This window comes from Magallana gigas, chromosome 8, assembly GCF_963853765.1.
Source record: "Magallana gigas chromosome 8, xbMagGiga1.1, whole genome shotgun sequence".
Lineage (NCBI taxonomy): Eukaryota > Metazoa > Mollusca > Bivalvia > Ostreida > Ostreidae > Magallana > Magallana gigas.
The window spans coordinates 36,065,715-36,080,521 of NC_088860.1; the positions used below are offsets into that span (position 1 = coordinate 36,065,715).

At 31.4% G+C, this 14,807-nt stretch overlaps 1 protein-coding gene across 5 annotated transcripts in view; it reads right to left on the bottom strand.

Annotated features, from left to right (window-relative positions):
• LOC117689995 (serine/threonine-protein phosphatase 6 regulatory ankyrin repeat subunit B-like) overlaps positions 1-14,807 on the bottom strand; it is a 568,848-nt gene that overhangs the window by 136,416 nt on the left and 417,625 nt on the right. For 4 of the 5 annotated variants that reach the window (XM_066068488.1, XM_066068487.1, XM_066068489.1 and 1 more), the window contains one exon: positions 4,489-4,622. The exons of the other annotated variant lie outside the window; for it this stretch is intronic. The gene's annotated coding sequence lies outside the window, so the exon portion shown is untranslated. The remainder of the gene's footprint in view (positions 1-4,488; positions 4,623-14,807) is intronic. 5 annotated transcript variants of the gene reach the window in all.

Below are 14,807 nucleotides of genomic sequence, written 5' to 3' on the forward strand. Positions count from 1 at the left end.
AATGAAGATTTAATTACGAACAGTTGATTATAAGACGATAATCACCGAAGTCCATATATATCCTTTGGATGATTACCACCCCATATCAGATTTACAAAGTCGTCAGAGAAACAACACATCATGACATTTCATTTCATTATTACGCAAAAATTTTTATTGTGTCCACTTTCTGGTCAATCTTTGTAGATTTAATAAATTCATGAAAATATCTAAATACTTAGTATTGCAATCTTTAAATCCTAGATTTAACACCAATATATATTTCAAGTGTGTCATCAATTCCTGAAATTTCCGATCTACAAAATTCACATATTCTTTTATTATTGTAGTGAAAAAAGTTAATAAGATTTCGACAACCTTAAAGTCATCAAATTTCAATTGGCTGTTGACAAAAAAAATGAGACGCGTGACCATCCAATGAAACAAATACACAGAGTTTGATTGACAGGTTTAGTCATACATGTATGCAAGTGTGACCCGACTATGATGTCCGAAGTTATGCGCGCTTATTGTACATATCGATGTAAATTTAAAAAAAAATAGACATGACCTTTTCACTAAAAATTGATTTAGGTTTGTTTCTATCTAACCTTCCACATAAAAAATATTTTTTTATAGACTTTAAATGAACTTTATTCATTAATGTTGTGTATAACGATATACTAATCATTCAGTATTGATTAAAAAATATCATCTGACAATTTTATCACATTTAGCACCAATTCGATATTTCATGTTGTTGGTCATTATCTTCAAAAGAGAGATAGAAAGAAGAAATCAATGAATAGATAAAGTAATTATCTGCCCCTATTTTTTTTTTATATTTATGTTTAGTAGAACCGAAAGTTTCATTGGGCCGAGGTGTCTTTTACATGGGCCGACGTGTCAATTAATTTGGGCCGACCCGTCTGGGCCGAGGTGTCAAACGCCCTTGGCCGAGGTGTCGTTGGGCGGAGATGTCCGTCTACCCTGAGAGCAGGGTATCATAGGAACTTTTTTTAGATTTGAGATTTGTTTCAAATAAAATACTAGAGATGACTATCCTTTCGTTTCTAGAATATTGTCTTTGTAAAAAAAAATTAGATTTTGTTTTATCTGAAACAGAAGAGATTTGTTTTTTGTCTTTTGGAGAAAACAAATTTGAATGTTATACATGTAAGGATTGTATATTACTTCACAGACAAGAAATACACTTGTCATCATCATATACTGCTTAGAACTATTATTCGTATGAATGTGTTGTATATATTTCAAGTTCATTAATGAATAATTTTTTTAAATTAAAATCTAAAAACTGAAAGATAGTTAGGCGATTGATAATTAAGTATTAAGTAAGCATTTTCCTAATACAGACGTGAATGAATATCATGATCAAAGGTTGATAAATCTTGAATATGATTTAAAAAATGTCGTAATCAATGCAGTTAAATAGTTTTTTTCTTTTTCTAATAGATATTGTACTAATTAAGTCCACATAGTAAACCAATATTATCAATTTTTAATGAAATATAACCAAAAGAATTTTGCAGGTATAAACAACAAAATATGAAACAAAGCAAAAGCAAACGTCATCATTTACGAAATTAAAGAAAGAAACGGGTTTTCATTAATATTCTAGTTTGACAGCGCCCGTTGCGGTGAGTTAACAGTCAAACGTTATTGCACTTGTCTTTGAAAACTATATCTATCTATCTATCTATCTATCTATCTATCTATCTATCTATCTATCTATCTATCTATCTATCTATCTATCTATCTATCTATCTATCTATCTATTTATCTATCTATATATAAAGCACAGAGAAATTCACCTTATTGAAGCTTCACCTCCGCCCCGGCCGGGGCTTCAACTCACGACCTCTGGAACCATTCTCCTAGCGGTGAGCGGCCACCGCGCTAACCACTGGGCCATCTAGGCAAGACAAAAATCTTGCTTTCGATGACGAAGGGAAACTAGCGCGCTGGTCACTCACTACACGGTCGTTTGAGATACAGGTGGAATCCAGTTAAACGACAATTGGAGAGGATCGGGACGATAAGCATTGCATAGATATATGCAATTCTGCATCCCTCTAACATTAACAATGTATTGCTTATCTTGTTGAATTTCCTCGTTAATATAAGTAGCAATAATAAAAAACGTTTACAACACTCATGGATGGCTGTGTCTAATTTGACTTTTTGGTGTTGACTTTACGTAAACTATTTCTAAATCGATCAAAACTAAGATTTTGTTAAGCACACAATCCTATGGATTCGCTCGAATTGGTCTCTGGCTTTAAAATAGTTGTAGAATGTAGCAACCGTTGTAACATTCGAAGAATATATAAGAAATTGACTGCGTCTTCTGTTTGAAATACAGATGGACAGAATTAGTAATTAAAAATACTTATTTAATAAGAGGGTGCAAACTAGATAATACCATAACAATTGGCAAAATCATATTCCCTAACATACAAAAAGTGATGTTTTGTTTAAATAATACCCTAAAAATGCCAATGTAAAATTTAAATCATAATTATGTAGTCAGAATTCCCTGTTTTCTAATATGTCTATTTACCTTATCCTTAAGTAACTATAAGATTAGTTCTTTAATTTATAGATATGTAGTGTGATTAAACAAAATTTTATGAATTTCAAAGATATTGAACTTTTTAACAAACAAGCAACTCGAACTCTTACTAAACAACACCTTATACTCGCCTTTTGTCTGGTTTGATGGATTCCAAACGTTAGGAAATGATCTTCTGTCACATTATTAATGATATCATAAAAGGAATATCGAACTATTTTTATCCATAACATTCTACTAATGTTAATGGTTTTCATTTAGAAATTGTCCCAAGCCTTAAGTTGATTATTTTGACAAATTAAACAATTACTGATAGCAAACACTCCTTTTCTTTTTATATCTTTGTATTTGTTACACTTTTATGACTTTTCTTTTTTTTCCTACTAAATAGCCAGGTTTGTTTTGATTGTTTGATAAACTGTACAGTTAGATAACAAAAATATTGGCCAATGGTAAGTTTCCGGGGATAAGCTTCCTCGTGAGGCCCCATATTTTAATGATCAATAAAAATACTAAATGACGATGTCAAAAAACTATAATATCAGCGACATGAAGAATAAAAAATATGCTAACATAAAATGATATTTTTGTGCCATACATTTGAAACCAGAAACTACCCAATGGCAAATAGTTGACTTCGGGTTCCTTCAACGTCTGATTTTAAACATTTGCACTTGCTCTTTGTTAAACGAATAAATGCCTGTTTTAATAAACACAAAAAGGGATTTTTAAAAGTAGTTCAATTCGTGAAATTTTGCACATGCATGCAGCCTCTATTCATCCCTGGACCCCAAAAATCAAAAAGATTTCTAGTACCCCATTCAAAATAGATATGTTACCAACAGGTGGATGATTTCCGGTAATGAATGGAAATTGACAACTAAAGCATCTTTCATTTTTACAATGTATAATCTTCAACAAATATTTAATAGTGTTTACTTGCAAGACAATTGAATAAAGGTAAAAGGACAGATTAAAAGAAAGATTGAGAGTAAATATATAATTAACGAATCGGTTATAATTGTGAGCCTGTAATTTAATTACAGTCATTATCATTTTTACTTAACTTTATATTTTGATACAAACTTTGACATATTTTAATCAAGACAATATCACTAAATGTTTTGAGGAACCAATTTTATTAGACTTATCTGAATTTACAATTAATGTACAAGCCCGACTATCAATAATATTCATCAAAAGATTGTCCGTAAGAATCAGCAATAATATGGTTTTTTTTTTTAAATCTTATAACTTTAAATCGTAGTGCATAAAACTTTATTCTTACTTTTTTGTTTGTATTCAGCAAAATTTTTGTGAGGTTTTCGGGGGTTGACATTCATATACGCCGTTAAAGGTGGGGGTTGAAATCCATACACGCCGTAATTAGGGGTGGGGTTGAAATTTGAAATGCATATACGCCGTAATTAAATATAGGTGGGGTTGTCCATAAACGCCATAATCAGACATAACGGAATGAAAAAGCCAACTAAAAAGATGTTAATAAAACACATATCTATATATGAAGTTTACATTATTCTTTGAAAAATATTAAACGATAACCACATTTCCCTTCTACTTTGATTCCATTACAAATAATGGGTTTTCAACTAGAGAGCTGACATGTCGTCGCCTTGATTCTACAACGCATTTTATCGATTATTTTATTCGACAGATATATAAGTTATACCGGACCCTGCATATGTTTTCAAAGTCCGCTCTGGTCTGCGGGAGCCTGGAGTTTACCCGGGTCAGCTCTGGCGGACACGAAGCAGACCCTAACGGACACAGAAAGCAAATCCATGGTTTTAATGGGGTTTCTGTACGGTAGTATCTAATCTGCACTGACTTTTAATGAAATACACAGCTATTAAGGAGAACCGTTTAATATGAATAGAAATAAAAACTGTACTCACACGTTCGCCTAATAGGAGAATGTAGGATAGTAGGATATGTTTCAAAAATCGCACTTAAAATACTGTTTGAAGTGTGTGCAAAGACTCTGAATTACCGCTGTACAAGGCGTCAAGACAACAAAACTGTTCTCGACCTAAAAATAAAAACATCTCAGTTTTAAACGTTTTTCTGGTCTTTTCTATAGAGGGTACACCTGTTGGGGCACCAGAAGGGTATCTAAAAATTAAGGATTTAATTGATCCACGCATAACGAGTTCAATATTCTCGATCCAATAAAGAGTAAATGTACGTATAGGAAAGAGAATAAATTCCACATATCAAAACTGATTTCAAACTAATTATTAGAGTCTATGGAAAACTACACCTGTAATTCACTATCCCAAAAGACCCCTGCATCTAGCGTAAATAGGAAGAAGAAATGCATCCAAATATGGAGACTGTTTTACAATGCAATACCAAGAATCCACTGGTGTAGAACACAGGACGAAGATGGTATTTTTATGCTCGGTTTTTGATTACAGAGTCGCATATTTTGAAGAAAAAAAAAGTCCTTTAAAAATTACATTGTTGATGCATATATAGTTCTCGACCTGGGAAATTTGACTCTTAATTTCGTAATTTCGTTAATAGGATCGTGTGATCATCTATCTGTTTATTGGAAATGAATTCAAAATACGCAGAGCAATAGTTTATATTTAATCAGAATCAATTTTGAATGGTTACAGCCGTAAACAAATATGATCAAAGAGAAAATTGACCTGTTATTCAATTTGTTTGACTTGTCTCTTCTTTATAAAAATCTGTGAACGGCCCCAAATATTAAACGTATAACAGATTAATTGGACCCATGTGTTACGTTTGAAAATTAAACTTTGCGAAACACAAAGTATTGTGATATTAACAGACACCACTTGATAAGTGATTAACAGACCATGGTAGACGAGCTTTAACTTTACTGTAGCTTAATAGGCCCACCGTGCAAAATAAGAAATATTATATTTCATTTCACGCAAGATTGTTTCTTGAATAATACATACACCATTCAGGTATAATATAACTCTTAAATTGAATTTTTTTAATGACGATTATGTGAAACAACAACGTTAACACCAGGTGAATATTAATTTGTATCAACTGTGATATACTATGACAGGTGTTTTTTATACAAACTATCTAAAAACAATTATCAGTTTCTTAATTGTCAATAGCTTTATTTCTGACAATTACATTGAAATTTCATCTGTAAATTCATAGATTATCACGGTATATAAAAGTTTGGTATAAATTATTCTCAAATTGTTTAAATCCCATGTATATACCTACAGTATAAAACAACCAACAAATTTAATGAAACGACTCAAACTTAAATGTATTTATAAATTTACCGTCTTAACAAATCAGCAGCCAGTGGTCATATGATACCCCTATACCTAGCGTAAAAGAAAAACTGGTTATCATTAGAAAATAACATACACATAAGTGGATCTTCTACACGCTTCCTCCGATGAAGGGCGCCCTTGATATTTTGGTACTAAAGGGTTGACAACAGAGTCGCATGATTAAGAAAGAGTATATTTCTAAAACGAAGTACCATTCGTCTTTAATCTTTTTCATATGTTCACATGTACAGGTAATGGTAAACAAAGGAAAAAAAACCATATTCTTGTTTAATAATGTTGATAAAAAATTAGGATTATATTATTTTTTATTTTATTTAACGTGCATAAAAAATACATTTGCGATAGTTCATGCTGTTATATATAAGCTATACCTTTACACATCCAGTGTATTAACAAGATTTGTCAAACATGTAACACCTTCAAGTCACATGATTATATGCATGTTTTAAAATAAAAAATATTTGTTGCTTATTATCTTGTAGATTTTAAGGGATCGGTTGTTTAATTTAATACGTAGCATTATTTCAGTTAGGCAAAATATGAACGAGTACTTGTGTACGGCGAAGCATCATTTCGTTTTAAAAGTAATTTCTGCAACCTAACACCAATAAATGTCGCATGGCCAAAGGTGTAGGCAATCCGTCTCAGCTCACGGTTTTAAATAGATAAAACCGCACTGTTGCATCTGAATGTGTTCTGAACTCTTCTATTAATAAAAGCAGATATTGAGCAAACAATATACATTTCTCCCTTTAATTCTTTAACGGTTGTAATTCATATGGAAACGAACATGACTGAAATCTAAGCGTTCTGGTAAATCGATTTACATATTACGTCTGAAACCCTTTAACTTTAACTTTGTATAACTCATTAAAGGTTTAAGTAATTGAAGTATAATATGTACTGTATGACAAACAATGCGTACAACGTTCATATCTGATTTTGTCCATGATGAACACTCAGTCTCGAAATTGAAACTATATTGATTGTACGATCTCTATTATGAACTAACATGGACTGGCCTAAGATTGTACAGTAGTTTTAAATACCATTGTAACTTTCCCATAAATAAAAGAATTGGATGTTGCTCCAAGTTAATGTACAAATCGACAACATTTATTAATTATTATAATACCCACTTTAATATGAATGTATCAGTTTTATATTTACATATTTTTTATTCAAAAATGATAATATTTGCATCAAAATAGGATTGTCAAAATGCACTATGTGCTGAAATGTTTCGGATTGATATGATGACATGATGTTTGGGGTATTTTTTATTACAGACTGTAAGCCTTGCTGCTGGGTTATCACATATACACATGTACGGAATACTCTGCCGTACAATTATGCCGGGCCTAGGTGACAGTTTTGCACACGTCTAAGCTGTATGTATCGAAAATTTTAATTATGCATATTATAAACAATCGCTTAATGAGTTTCAAACCACCTTTGTTATTGATGTATATTACCTGTCAGGTGAGATATTTACCTTGAAAAATTAATTTCTAGTGAAAAATAATTTTTACCACAGAAAAAAAAATCTTTAAGATATTCGAAATGTCTTACTGGAATACTTGAACTTCTAATGAGGATTAGAATTAACTGTCAGATGAGACACACTTAAGGAGTCTCGGGGGAGAATGTTTCAAACATACGATTTCCTTTAATTTTTTTTACAGTGAAATGTCAACTTATGAGTAAACAACTATGTGCAAAATATAAAGTAAATTGACCGGATATTTTATTTGATTGTCGCGCTCAAATTTTGGTCGTATGTCCGATTCATCACCGACATTTTATATTAATAGGATTATACAGGACAATGAGAGTTTTCATTTTCAATTTCATATTTAAAAAAGTACAAAAATACGATTTTCTTTAAATTTTCAGCGATGGACGGTTAACATATAAGTAAACTTTTTGCCAAATTAAAACAATATTGACCGGATGGTTTTTAGGCTATCCGTCCTCATAGTTTGATCCTATAAACGTGTAAACATTATAGAATTGTATAAAACAAAAGGATGTTTACGAATCAAATTTAATTTTATTTGTATTAGAAGAAAAAATACATTTCCACTCACACAGAACGTAGAAGGGTCGCGTATATGTTTTTATTTTGCAAATTATAGTTTTGATTTTAATTATTGACGCTGTAATAGAAAATGCACGACGTTAATTCTTGTCAATTGTTACGTCAGAGTCTCAACTGACGTCATCCTAAGACGTTGACTCCGACGACAATAACGTCGATTTTGAAGAAGCAGGGAAAAATTTAAATACTTCTGACATTATTCTAACGATTCATTTCACAAAAAAAAAAAATTTTGATAAGTAATTTTTCTGAAATAAAAACGTTACATGATAACCTGTATCATTGAACATTTTACTTTAAATCTGTTTTTTACAACAGTAATGCGCAATACCCTGCGCAGAGGGCGCACAATTTTAAACCCGCTACTGACCTTAAAACAAAGGGTGCTTATATATTCTTTACAGAATGTTCTATCATTTGGTATACATAGATTTTTACATATTTGCGTCTGAAGAGGATGCAAAATTGCCACATTTGCACTGGCATAATTATCCGGCAGTGTTACACACAGGTTGATCATTCTGAATACCAATTGTACATGCATTCTTTAATATTTTTACTACAAAATGTAGGATGTAAATCGAAAAAATGCTGCTTTGTACGAATCTTCCGAAAAAACATTAAATATATAGTTTGACGAGATATTGGCGCTTCTGATTGGTCGAAACATTCCTTTGATACCTGCATCAATAATATTTTTTCAGAATCTACTGCATCAATAATTTTTTTTCAGGATCTACTTTTCTCTACTGTTCTGATTAAACACTATTTATAGAATGGGAATTTCCAAAAAACACTGTCAACAAAATGAAAAGTTGTGTTTGTTAAATTGTAAGTAGAAATAAACTTTATAAATATATAAAATCAAAAGTTTAACTTTGAAAATAAACAATACACAATTATAGTATTAAAAGTGGTTAGCGCGGTGGCCGCTCCCTGCCAGGAGAATGGGTTCCAGAGGTCGTGAGCCCAAGCCCCGGCCGGGGCGGAGGTGGAGCTCCAAAAAGGTGAATTTAAGTATGTCTTTATCATTCACTATGGGCAGGTATATGTCAATTTGAGAGTTAATGCAATGTTTGTTCTTATTATATGTATATATCTATGCAATCTGTATCGTCCCGATCTTCTCAAATTGTCGTTTAACAGTATTCCACCTGTATCTCAAACGACCGTGTAGTGAGCGACCAGCGCGCTAGTTTCCCATATTTATCGAAAGCAATATTTTTGTATTGCCTAGATAGCCCAGTGGTTAGCGCGGTGGCCGCTCACTTCTACGAGAAAGGGTTCCAGAGGTTGCCAGTTCAAGCCCCGGCCGGAGCGGAGGTGGAACTCCAAAAAGGTGAATTTCTCTATGTTTTATATATATACTAATTCTATTCGTTCTTGACTCTACAGATAATAAACCTGTCTTAGCATAAAATGATATTTCATACCTTCCTTCGAATTAAATAATATAGAATAGAATAATCTTTATTTTAGAGGTATACTTTCAAGTTTACGTTCAGAGGTTTTTTTTTAAGGATTACATATCTTACTTCACCACCACCCACACCCCCTTCCCCAGCATGCCTAGTAACTAAACAAATAAAATAAAAATGCGCAAAAAAGATAGTTTCACTCAGGAAACAATTTTGAATGGTTACAGCCGTTAAAATACAGCTTACTCCACTTATATTGAAATCGCTTATTTTGAAATTCCGCTTATTTTGAAATAGAAATAAATCCCCAGTTTTTGCCTCTCATATTCTTTGCATTGATTTAACGGATATAATGAAATCGTCTATTTTGAAATATCGCTTATATTGAAGCAACTGATCGGTCCCCAAAGGTGATAATTAGTTGTTTTTATAACGGTTATATTGAAGTACTCCCTGGCGGCTGTCGTCACGGTTGGTGACAGTAATTATGCCAGACTGACCGGTTGATATACAAAGGTGTGAATAAAGTTATCATCATGTGTGTTTTTATACTTCTATTAAAAAGTAAAATGTATACACTGTTGAATTTGATACAGATGTATTGAGGCTAAACGTAATATGGAAACCCCACGGAAAAGAAATACCTTATCTCCGGACGCTAAATGCAAACTAGTTTTGTTTATTGTTGAAAAAACAAAGCCTAAATTCGATATAGCTAAGGATTTTGAGATTATCGAGTGTACACTTACGATGGTATAGAAGAAGCGTTCAGCAATATTTGAAGCGTTTGAGTCTGGTGATTTTTCTCTAAAACGTAAAAGAATGCGATCGGAGATTATGATGAGGTTTAAGATAGTAACAAAATGAAACTTACAAAACTTTCGGATATAATTTTAATCAAACTTTCATGGACTAATGTTCCATGTAATCTGTTCATTGCAATAGATAAATGATGACCAAATAATTTGTTCGGGTTTGGTTTTTTTATGCTTACATCGGGATTGAACTTTCAAAAATGGCGGCTTCACTTAAGTCAATTTCGCTTATATTGAAATACGGATATATTGAAATAATTTGCATGGTCCCTTGAATTTCAATATAGCCGGAATAGGCTGTATATGTTCTGTTACTCAATCTTTTTTACTTGTCTATTCTATTTATAAATCTGCAAGACTGATATTTATCTTATATCTAAAACTATCTTATACCAATGGCCAAGTAATGCCAAATAATGGGATCTAACCCTATATATGGTATTTGCATCTGATCAATTCAACGCATGTATTACATGTACGTATAAAAATTACACATTTTCGATTCAAAAGTAATGGGATATTTACAGACACCTCTTGATAATTTGTTACCAGACCATTTCAGATGGGCCTTGTCGCTAAACAGGCACACCGTGCAAAATAAGAAACATTAAATTCCATGTTACGCAACCTCGTTATTTGTGTGATACATACGCCATTCTAATACCAGTATTGGATGACTGAACTTAAAGCTTTTTTAATATGAGTATGTAAAGCAGCAACAATAATTGATTTTCTAAAATACTTTTATTGTTGTTTTACAAAAGTATTTCAAAGCCAACTATCAGTTCCATCATCGTTAAACGAGTACCCTTTTGTTAAAGGATTTGTGTTGACTTTATTTTAAAAAAAATACTTGTTGTATATAATCTTATGAAATTTTGGTATTTGTGTATATAATTTGATATGTAGCATCATTTCAGTTAGGCAAAATGTAAGCGAAAACCTGTATACGGTGACACATCATTTCGTTTTTAAAATTCATTGCTGCAACCAAACACCAAAAGAATCTTGGTATGCTTAGTGGGTTTGATGATCCGTCTCAGCTACGACGGATTTTAATATACAAGACGTCATACTTGTTGCAGCTGAGTGTGTTTAAAACTCTTCTTTTAATAAAATCAGATAGAATTACGTACAGCAAACTATACTTTTTTCTGTTTATATGACTAATAATATATCTTTGCGTTGTCAGTGGTATGGATAATAACGGTTTTAAATAGACATGTTACCAGCTTGTTTCAACTGAGTTTTTCAGACTCTTCATTTGATATATTCAGTAAGTTAAAACTACAGCAAATAACACGCGTTGTGTGTAAACAACAATAAAATAGACAAGTCCCTACTATTCTGAAAATTTCGATTATAACTCATACGAAAACAAACAAGACTAAAATGCTTACAAACGATCTAGCAAATAACGACCTGTCTGCATCCCTCTAGCAATAACAATGTATTGTTTATCTTCTTGAATTTCCGTGTTAATATACGAAGCAATACTAAAATCGTTTACAACACTCATAGATAGCAGTGTCTATTGTGATTTTTGGTGTTGACTTTACGTAAAATAATTCTATATCGATCAAAACTAAGACTATATTGAACGCACAATCCTATGAATTTGCTCGAATTGGTCTCTGGCTTTAAAATAGTTGTACAATATAGTAACCGTTGTAACATTCAATGAATATGTAAGAAATTGACTGCGTCTTCCGTTTGAAATACAGATCGACAAAATTAGTCAAATACTTATTTAATAAGAGGGTGCAAACTAGATAATACCTTAAAAATTGGCAAAATTAGATCCCCTTACATACAGAAAGTGATTTTTTGTTTAAATAATACCCTAAAAATTCCAATGTAAAATTTAAATCATAATTATGTACCGGTAGTCAGAATTCCCTGTTTTCTAATATGTCTATTTACCTCATCCTTAAAAAACTACTAGATTAGTTTTCAAATCAAATATTTTTATTTTATAGATATTCAGTGTTATTAAACTAAACTTTATGAATTTCAAAGATATTATCTTGAACTTTTTAACAAACAAGCAACTCAAACTCATACTTCACAACATCCTCAACTCGCCTATTGTCTGGTTTGATGGATTTTAAAAGCTTGGAAACAATCTTCTGTCATATTATTTATGATATCAAAAAAGGAATATCGAACTATTTTTATCCATAACGTTTTACTAATGTTAATGGTTTTCATTTAGAAATTGTTCCAGGCCTAAAGTTGATTATTATGACAAATAAAATAATAACTGATAGCATACACTCCTTTCCTTTTTATATCTCTGTATTTGCTACACTTTTATGAAATTTCTTTTTTTTCTACTAAATAGCCAGGTTTGTTTTGATTGTTTTCTAAACTGTACAGGTAGATAACAAAAATATCATTATCATCCTTAAATCATCAAAACGAATACTGGGTACGTCAAATGAATACAAAAAATGATATTCAATAATGATTGTTTATTATAAAGGTATATCATATATTTTATATTTCATGATATTATCAAAGTATCTAAGTGCCTGTATGGTGTCTATAAATATCACATTACTTTGTCAATCAAATTTTAAAATATCGTATAAAAATGGACAATTACTGCAGATAACGACATATTAACATTGTAAGTCTTGTCGAAAATTTTCATTTATGTGTCACGTAAAACGTTTGCAATTTGCAAAGTAGTTTACACATGTACACATAACAAGTGATTATCAGACCGTGGTAGTTCGCCTTGTTGTTGTAAAATAATGCACTTTGTCAAGAAATATTAAATTTCATTTCACACACCTCTTTTTTAGTAAGCAATATTGATATTTGCATCATGCATATAAAATAAAAGAGTAGTTACAGTAATTATAATAATACAAACGTCCCTTGCATCTGTCTTAAAAAGCGACTAAAATAAATGAGAAAAATAACATAGTAGTTAACCCGACGAAATATTGCAATCTTTTTTTTACTTCTTTTTTACTTCCTTTGTTTCCAAATTAAGTTAATTTAAGGGAAAAAAGAGAAAACTTTATAACAAAATAAACTTAATACAATATTATATGTTGTAACTTGTGTTTTAATGTGAGTTAACTTTTATTTAGGATAACTTTATTTCGGAATTAAACAGCAATAAACTGTATCATAACAACTAATTTTTGTAAACATTTCAATGTGTATTTTAAGTACATTTTCATGAAACCAATAACAACATAGCAAGAATAAAGTTGGCCAACAGTAAATTTCCGGGGATAAGCTTCCTCATGAGGCCCCATATTTTAATGATTAACAAAAAATGTTAAATGACACTGGATGAAAAATCAAGTTTCAGCAAAACTGAAACTATATGGAAACCTTGCTGAAACTTGAAGTTGAAGTTTCATGTATAGTTTCCGCAATGCGGAAACCATTATATCGATTCAGCAAGTATCCGTTAGGTTTCAGTCAGCAGAAACTTTAGTCTAAGATTCCTGATGGTTTCCGCAATGCGGAAACTAAATTTGAATCGTGTGAATAGTTGTGTAAATTATTATGGAAATATCAATCGGTTTCAGAACATTTCCGCTAGGTTTCAGTATGCTGAAACTTTAAGTTAAGATTCCTGATGGTTTCCGCAATGCGGAAACTAAATTTGAATCATGTGAAAAGTTGTGTAAATTATTATGGAAATATCAATCAGTTTCAGAACATTTCCGCTAGGTTTCAGTATGCTGAAACTTTAAGTTAAGATTCCAAATGGTTTACGCATTGCTGAAACTATTACTAAAATTGATTTGAGTTTAATAGTGATATCATTTATTTTCAACAGGTTTAAGTTTAATTCTAGCCTAATGATAATGAATCCGTACAAACTAAAATGTATAGTAAGGTTTCAGCGTGACTGAAACTATATGTATACATGTAACTATCTTCAAATGTGGCAAATAAGGCGATTAAGAACCTTACTAAGTAATTAATTGAATTTGAAAAGAAAAACTGATGTCTGATCTTGTTTAATGCATATGATGAAATCATTAATCTGAGGTACTCGGGCACGTGTATACATGTGTATACATTCTTTGTCCAGGTGACCTCCTCTGTGATTTTCCTGTATATTCTGTGTGGATTGCAGGGTTTTTTCTGTCAGGAGTGAACAAAAGACTGTTACATAACATATACACAGTACGAAGCGCGAGTTTGTAACTGGAGCCCGGCGGGAATTTTTTTTCAATTTGTGTGTACCTGAGTTAGTAAAACTGATAAGTAAATTATAATTATTTAGTAAAATAAATTAATATACCTATTTTGTAAGACTCCTTCTTAAATCATTTAGTTATCATTTGAATGAACCTTGAGGTACAGTAACTAATAAAGCAAACAAATTAAGGTAAAGTCGTTGTAAATTTTTACAAATCGTACCAAATATTCGTACAACCTGAAGTTTAGAGCTAATTCATTTCTTTTTTAATACCACGCCAACACATGTACACAGGAATTTTTTTTTAAATTCTACAGTTGATAATAACAAGTAAAACCCACTTGGAGTTTGAGTCTAATATAATAATTGTTTAATTATTTACATGCATTTCAGACTTTACTGCATGT